This window comes from Polypterus senegalus, chromosome 1 (assembly GCF_016835505.1).
Source record: "Polypterus senegalus isolate Bchr_013 chromosome 1, ASM1683550v1, whole genome shotgun sequence".
Classification (NCBI taxonomy): Eukaryota; Metazoa; Chordata; class Cladistia; order Polypteriformes; family Polypteridae; genus Polypterus; species Polypterus senegalus.
In genome coordinates this window covers 17,422,145-17,430,144 of record NC_053154.1, presented here as the reverse complement: position 1 = coordinate 17,430,144, position 8,000 = coordinate 17,422,145, and the positions used below count along the sequence as shown (strand labels likewise).

The window sequence follows — 8,000 nt, the reverse complement described above, 5'->3', positions numbered from 1 at the left end:
GAATTATTTAAAAAAATAAACTCATGAAACAGGCCTGGACAAAAATGACGGTACCCCTAACTTAATATTTTGTTGCACAACCTTTTGAGGCAATCAAACGATTCCTGTAACTGTCAATGAGACTTCTGCACTTCTCAGCAGGTATTTTGGCCCACTCCTCATGAGCAAACTGCTCCAGTTGTCTCAGGTTTGAAGGGTGCCTTTTCCAGACGGCATGTTTCAGCTCTTTCCAAAGATGCTCAATAGGATTGAGGTCAGGGCTCATAGAAGGCCACTTTAGAATAGTCCAATGTTTTCCTCTTAGCCATTCTTGGGTGTTTTTAGCTGTGTGTTTTGGGTCATTGTCCTGTTGCAAGACCCATGACCTGCGACTGAGACCAAGCTTTCTGACACTGGCCAGCACATTTCTCTCTAGAATCCCTTGATAGTCTTGAGATTTCATTGTACCCTGCACAGATTCAAGACACCCTGTGCCAGATGCAGCAAAGCAGCCCCAGAACATAACAGAGCCTCCTCCATGTTTCACAGAAGGGACAGTGTTCTTTTCTTGATATGCTTCATTTTCCGTCTGTGAACATAGAGCTGATGTGCCTTGGCAAAAAGTTCAATTTTTGTCTCATCTGTCCATAGGACATTCTCCCAGAATCTTTGTGGCTTGTCCACATGTAGTTTGGCAAATTCCAGTCTGGCTTTTTTATGATTTGTTTTCAACAATGGTGTCCTCCTTGGTCGTCTCCCATGAAGTCCACTTTGGCTCAAACAACGACGGATGGTGCGATCTGACACTGATGTTCCTTGAGCTTGAAGTTCACCTTGGATCTCTTTAGAAGTTTTTCTGGGCTCTTTTGTTACCATTCGTATTATCCGTCTCTTTGATTTGTCATCAATTTTCCTCCTGCGGCAACGTCCAGAGAGGTTGGCTACAGTCCCATGGATCTTACATTTCTGAATAATATGTGCAACTGTAGTCACAGGAACATCAAGCTGCTTCGAGATGGTCTTATAGCCTTTACCTTTGACATGCTTGTCTATAATTTTCTTTCTAATCTCCTGAGACAACTCTTTCCTTCGCTTCCTCTGGTCCATGTTGAGTGTGGTACACACCATGTCACCAAACACAGTGACTACCTGGAGCCCTATATATAGGTCCACTGACTGATTACAAGATTGTAGACACCTGTGATGCTAATTAGTGGACACACCTTGGATCAACATGTCCCTTTGGTCACATTATTTTCAGTCTTTTCTAGGGGTACCATCATTTTTGTCCAGGCCTGTTTCATGAGTTTATTTTTTTAAATAATTCTGTTGAAGCATGGTTGAAAAGCAATGTTTGACTTTTATTAGTTAAATTTCATAGAATTTTTATTTATTATTACTTTTGTCAGATTAAAGTTATTTCTGTGACCATTTTGAGTTTTTCTTTCATTGACTGAAGGGTACCAACAATTTTGTCCACGTGTAATATTGTAGATATAAAACAATATTAATATAATGCTCACCACTTCTGCTACTGAATTTATTGTTTGCGGGCTTTTTTTTTATAGTCTGGACAAAGGTTAGTTCCCTGCTGAAAATGCAAGTCGCTTAAAGGCACACCGTTTTGGCTGTACAGCCTATATAGTTTTCTTTCTAATGCACAATTTAGCATTTTACCATTAAGTATTTCACTAATATGTTGCACGGTGTGTAATTGTATGTGAAAAATAAAATTGGACCTACTTGTAGCTTTTAACTATGGCGTCATCTTTTTAAAAAAAAACGTATTGCTGTTTCCACCCGGTTTCGAACTGGGGACCTTTCGCGTGTTAGGCGAACGTGATAACCACTACACTATGGAAACTCCCGCTGAATAATTTGACTGATCGGCGACTGTTCGAAATGAAATACTAAGCCATGTTGCTTTAAGAAGACACTGAGTTGTCAGTTACACCAATGGCTAATCCGTAGTGTTTCTTACTGGGCGGTCCTTCAAAAGCAACCAATCGCTGACGACAGGCTTCTGCTCCGTAACTTGGACCTAAACGCGACGCGGTCATTTCAAACTTCAAAGTCGCTGTTAAAGGCGTGGGTAGGGTGTCCGTGTCCCGCAGAAACCCGCTGTCCTGCCCATGTTACTCGTCGTTAATCTTTTCTGTTACAGTTTAAAGGTGAACTAAAAGGCGACTCAGTTCTCTGTTGTCGCGCCGTTTTCTCCTAAATACGCATTAGTGCCGAAAGAAGCGAAAAAACCATGCGAGGAGATGAACTTTTAAGGTTCTCCTCATCTCGTACCCCATCACGAATGTGCTTTTCCAGTGATGCGGAGTATTTGAAAATAAAGTTGTTTCCACCCGGTTTCGAACCGGGGACCTTTCGCGTGTGAGGCGAACGTGATAACCACTACACTATGGAAACTGACATACAGCATTATGCTCACGTATCCAGCTACAGATACACAATACAGTGATATCTAATGCGTTTTCCCCAGTTTAGTTACTTATTCCATGAATTGAAGGGTGACGCCTGACGGAAATGCGACGTTATTCACTGTAAATTACTACAGTGCACTAAAATTACGCCTTAGTGCGGGTACCTCACACAGAGAGCTGACGCTACACCACTGCCACGCACTCACACTTTTGTCTCCTCGTTCTTCGCTGTGAAGCACATTTTTGACGCTTTCTCACTCCACGCTCTTGCAGTTTATTCCCGCTGATTTCTTACTGCTTGATGCTGTTTTCTTTTCTTTTTTTAAGAGGAGGTACTCATCTTAGACGGCTTTCTGTCCTCCAGTGCGAATCCTGCTATTTTGTGCTCTGCTCTCGCCTTCGCACTATACGAGGGGGCGTTTACTGTACGGAGAACCAATCCCCTGCGACACTTACACGTCAATCATTTCTGAGACACCAATTCGTTTCCAAGGACGTCGTGCACAAAACTGTCTGTCGATTGCCTTTTCTTTTACCGACAAACGGGACTGTTTGGGGAGGAGTGCGGTCAAGTTTGCGAAAAATCTAGGGACTTTATTAAAAAAAAAGTCTAGTGACATTTTAAAATGACACAAGCGACTTTTCTTTTCTGAATTACAAATGACCTGTGCTTGCACGAGACAAGACCGTTGCTGCGACGGAGAGGTGCCTTTTCTTTGTTTCAAGCATGAAACGTTTAAGCTAACAACATGTAGTCCAAAAGCGAGCGACTGACCTCTTTCTCATTTATACCAAATCTGCTCATTCTGCGTCAAGTCAATAACAAAAATGTGTTAAATACACATGGTCCGTTCTTACGTACTGCACAGAACCGAGACATTTAAGCAAAAGTTCTCGTTTGGCGTTGGTTGAAGATGTCCAAATATCAAAGTTATATTTGAAAAAGTAAAGAAAATGAGTCAAATTCAGGATGGCTGAAACTCTGCATTGGTAATAATTAACAAGCGGCGTTTGCCCAGCCTGTTGGACACAAGAGGAAATCGGGCCCGTTTGTTTAGAGACAGTTTTAGGCCTGAGACAGATCTGACCACATCCGGCACTATGAGGCCCGCAACCACTTTGTGTTCATGTGAGAAACACAAGTTAAGTCAAGTTGGGGAAATTGCACTGGAACAGCGTGTTGCCGCACCCACCACACAATGAAACAGCTCGGGATCCCGGTTGGCAACCCCCCAGGTAGACAAGCGGTCCAATACCACACTCCGGAAATAACCTTCTATCTGCCGCAGCCAGGTCTTACGTGGGCATCCCCTTGACCTGGTCCAGCCACTCGAGTCCTCAACAATGAGGGTCCTGTGAGCTGGATCACCCTCGGGGAATCGTGCCACATGGCTGTAGTGTCGTAACTGACGCTCCCTCACAATGCAGGTCATGTGCCTCATTAGGGGCTCCATGACCAACACAAAGTCAAACCAGTGGTACCCAAGGACTCTCTGAAGAGACACAGTACTGAAGGAGTGCAGTCTTCATCTCAGGTCACTGTATAGCGTCCATATAGCAAGACAGGAAGCACCAGGACTCTAAAGACTTGGACCTTCGTCCTTTTGCATAGATCTCAAGAGCGCCACACACCCCTTTCCAGCGACCTCATGACCCCCCGTGTTCTCCCAATCCGTTTACTGACTTTATAGGAAGAGTCACCAGAGACATGAATGTCACTGCCAAGGTAAGTAAACCTCTCAACAAGGTCGACACTCTCTCCGCAGACAGACACACAGCTGATGGCCGTGCCCAAGAGGTCATTAAAGGCCTAGATCTTGATAAGAGAGACATGACAATGTTTGTTTATATCTCTTGTATAAATGGACAATTAAATAATATGCTAACTGAATTCAACAGAAATTTTTAATGTGATGTGTTGCTTTACCTAGAAAATTGATTCATTTAATTTTTTCACACAAAAAAAAATTATGTTGACTTATGGAAAAAAAAATATATATATATATATATGGAAAGACCTAGGGAGAGAGCATCGGCAGGACATTATCTTCCCCAGGACACTAGATGGTGGCCCTTTTGGGTGGCTGTGGCTTCCCACAGGGTATGCTGGGAGTTGGAGTTTGGCACAGCCCTATTGGGTTCCATGGGGGCCACCAGGAGGAGCTGCAGAGCCCTACACTGGGTTGTCACCACACTTGCCAGTGATTTCAGGTCCGATTAATGTGCCACCTGGAACACTCCCAGGAGTAGAATAAAAGGAGCCGCCTCACTCCATTCAAGGAGCCAGAGTCGGGAGGAGAAGGAGGATGATAAAGAGAGGAGAAGGACTGTGTACTGGTGCTTTCGTGCTGTGGACATGGTGCGCTTCTGGTGAGTGAAGAAAATGCCTTCCCCCCTGTAAATAAAAGTGTGCTGTGTGGAGAAACTTGTGTCCTGCCTGTCTGTGTTGGGTTAGGGCTCTTGGGGCATCACAATATATATATTATATAAAAAAATCTTGGATCGAGACGTGATCATCTCGGAGAGACACTTTGAAGTCCCGCGAGACTACTTGCACGTCACGCCCTACTTACAAACAATTTCTCGGAGACACTTTAACGTCCCACGAGACCAGAAAGTGAGACAAAAGGACAGCTGCTGTACAGGCTTTTAAATGATCGACGCGCAGTGCAACATGCAGATCACGCAGCGCGGCAGCAGTTTGTCATAGGACAAACGTCAGAAAGAATCGTAGCACGTATACAGGAGCATCAAAGCTCCATTGGAAGGAAGGACTCACGATCACTGATTTATATGCACACAAATGCAACCGGACATACATTTAACTGGGACAATAAATCAACATTTATTTATATAGCACATATTCATACAAAAAAATGTATCTCAAAGTGCTTTACAAAACGAATAGAAAAATAGAAGACACAATAAAAAATAAAATAAGTCAACATTAATTAACATAGAATAAGAGTAAGGTCCGATGGCCAGGGTGGACAGAAAAAACAAAAAAAAACTCCAAAGGCTGGAGAAAAAAAAGTAAAATCTACAATGTACAAGTAAGATTTAAGGCCAGGACTAAAAGTGCCAGAGAGCTGACTGAATCATGACTATCAAACGAAAACACCATTAACAGACATTTGGACATGATCCCAGCATATTCAAACTTAAGAAGAAGATCATCCTCATCATAAATAAAACTTTACAACCAACACCTTCCTAACCCCACCTCATTACCCCCAAGCCCCCCCTCCTCACACACACTCACCTACCCATCTCCCCACCCCCACCTTATTTTGCTATTTATTGCCTTTGATTTTTGTATGTCTAATCATTATCCTCTGATGACGGCTCCTGGCAGAAGCTGAAAGCTCAGGAATAAAAACTACTTTATGAAACGTCATTCATTCTCCCCCTTTGTGGATCTCCAATTACATATATATACTGTATACATGTATATATATATCCATCCATTTTCCAACCCGCTGAATCCGAACACAGGGTCACGGGGGTCTGCTGGAGCCAATCCCAGCCAACACAGGACACAAGGCAGGAACCAATCCTGGGCAGGGTGCCAACCCACGAAGATATATATATATATATATATATATATATATATATATATATATATATATATATATATATATATATATCATATGAATACGTTTGGTTTGGAACCCCTCTCAGCCTGCATAATAATTTACTTTCAACAAAAAAGATACCAGTGGTATGTCTTTCATTTCCTAGGAACATCTGAGCACTGCGGTGTTTTCTGAACAAAGATTTTTAGTGAAGCAGTATTTAGTTGTATGAAATTAAATCAAATGTGAAAAACTGGCTGTGCACAAATGTGGGTCCCCTTGTCATTGTGCTGATTTGAATGCCTGTCACTGCTCAATGCTGATTATTTACAACACCAAATTGGTTGGATGAGCTCATTAAGCCTTGAACTTCATAGACAGGTGTCCAATCATGAGTGGTCAAAGGTATTTAAGGTGGTCAATTGCAAGTTGTGCTTCCTTCCTTTGACTCTCCTCTGAAGAGTGACAGACAGCATGGGATCCTCAAAGCAACTCTCAAAAGATCTGAAAACAAAGATTGTTGAGTCTCCTGGTTTAGGGGAAGGCTACAAGGATCTCAGAGGTTTAGACTGTCAGTGTCAACTGTAAGGAATGTAATCAGGAAATGGAAGGCCACAGGCACAGTTGCTGTTAAACCAACCTCAGGTCTGGCAGGCCAAGAAAAATACAGGAGCGGCATATGCTCAGGATTGTGAGAATGGTTACAGACAACCCACAGATCACCTCCAAAGACCTGCAAGAACATCTCGCTGCAGATGGTGTATCTGTACATCGTTCTACAATTCAGTGCAGTTTGCACAAAGAACATCAGTATGGCAGGGTGATGAGAAAGAAGCCCTTTCTGCACTCACACCACAAACAGAGTCGCTTGTTGTATGCCAATGCTCATTTAGACAAGCCAGACTTATGTTGGAACAAAGTGCTTTGGACTGATGAGACACAAATTGAGTTATTTGGTCAGAACAAAAAGCGCTTTGCATGGCGGAAGAAGAACACCGCATTTCAAGAAAAACACCTGCTACCTCCTGTCAAATTTGGTGGAGGTTCCATCATGCTGTGGGGCTGTGTGGCTAGTTCAGGGACTGGGGCCCTTGTTAAAGTCGAGGGTCGGATGAATTCAACCCAATATCAACAAATTCTTCAGGATAATGTTCAAGCATCAGTCACAAAGTTGAAGTTACGCAGGGGTTGATTATTCCAACAAGACAATGACCCAAAACACAGTTTGAAATCTACAAAGGCATTCAATGAGAGGGAGAAGTACAATGTTCTGGAATGGCCGTCACAGTCACCTGACTTCAATATCATCGAAAATCTATGGGATCTCAGCAGCCATCAAATTTAACTGAACTGGAGAATGAAGAATGGTCAGAAATACCTCCATGCAGAATCCAGACACTCATCAGAGGCTATAGGAGGACAGCGTCTAGAGGCTGTTAGATTAGCAAAAGGAGGCTCAACTAAGTATTGATGTCATATCTCTGTTGGGGTGCCCACATTTCTGCACCTGTCTAATTTTGTTATGATGCATATTTTCTGTTAATCCGATAAACTTAATGTCACTGCTGAAATAAAAATCCAAAGAATTAAGAGGGGTTCCCAAACATCCATTCTTTGGTTTTGCTTCGGATGCAGAACTCAGAGACCTTGATAGTTTATAAGTTTAACAAATGCTGAATACAGAGGCCCCTAAACTACCGAATCCTCAGGTTTGAGAGCAGGAACAGAAAGGAACTGATTCAACGAATATGAGGAGCATTCCCATATAGGCGTCAGTACACATGAAACATGGGGAGTGGCTCTTGGGGAAGTGGGCGGAGTCAAGGAGGTGCTGCTGGTAGGGGCGTCACCTTATGGCCCTCAGCATATCTCAGGTCGCCGAATCGGTCTGAGGCTGCAGATTGTCACTCCTCCAGGGGTGTAGCACAGTACTCTGGGCTCTACACATAACCAGTCTCTGTGGGCCCCTTCCTCTCTAAAACAAACTTTTAATTCCATGCTTCGAGAGCCACTC

General features: G+C 43.1%; 2 non-coding genes across 2 annotated transcripts; both read right to left on the bottom strand.

Annotated features, from left to right (window-relative positions):
- Positions 1-1,770: 1,770 nt before the first annotated feature.
- trnav-aac lies at positions 1,771-1,843 on the bottom strand. Its single transcript has one exon. It is a non-coding gene; the product is annotated as a tRNA-Val (tRNA).
- Positions 1,844-2,324: 481 nt separating this feature from the next.
- trnav-cac lies at positions 2,325-2,397 on the bottom strand. Its single transcript has one exon. It is a non-coding gene; the product is annotated as a tRNA-Val (tRNA).
- Positions 2,398-8,000: the final 5,603 nt, after the last annotated feature.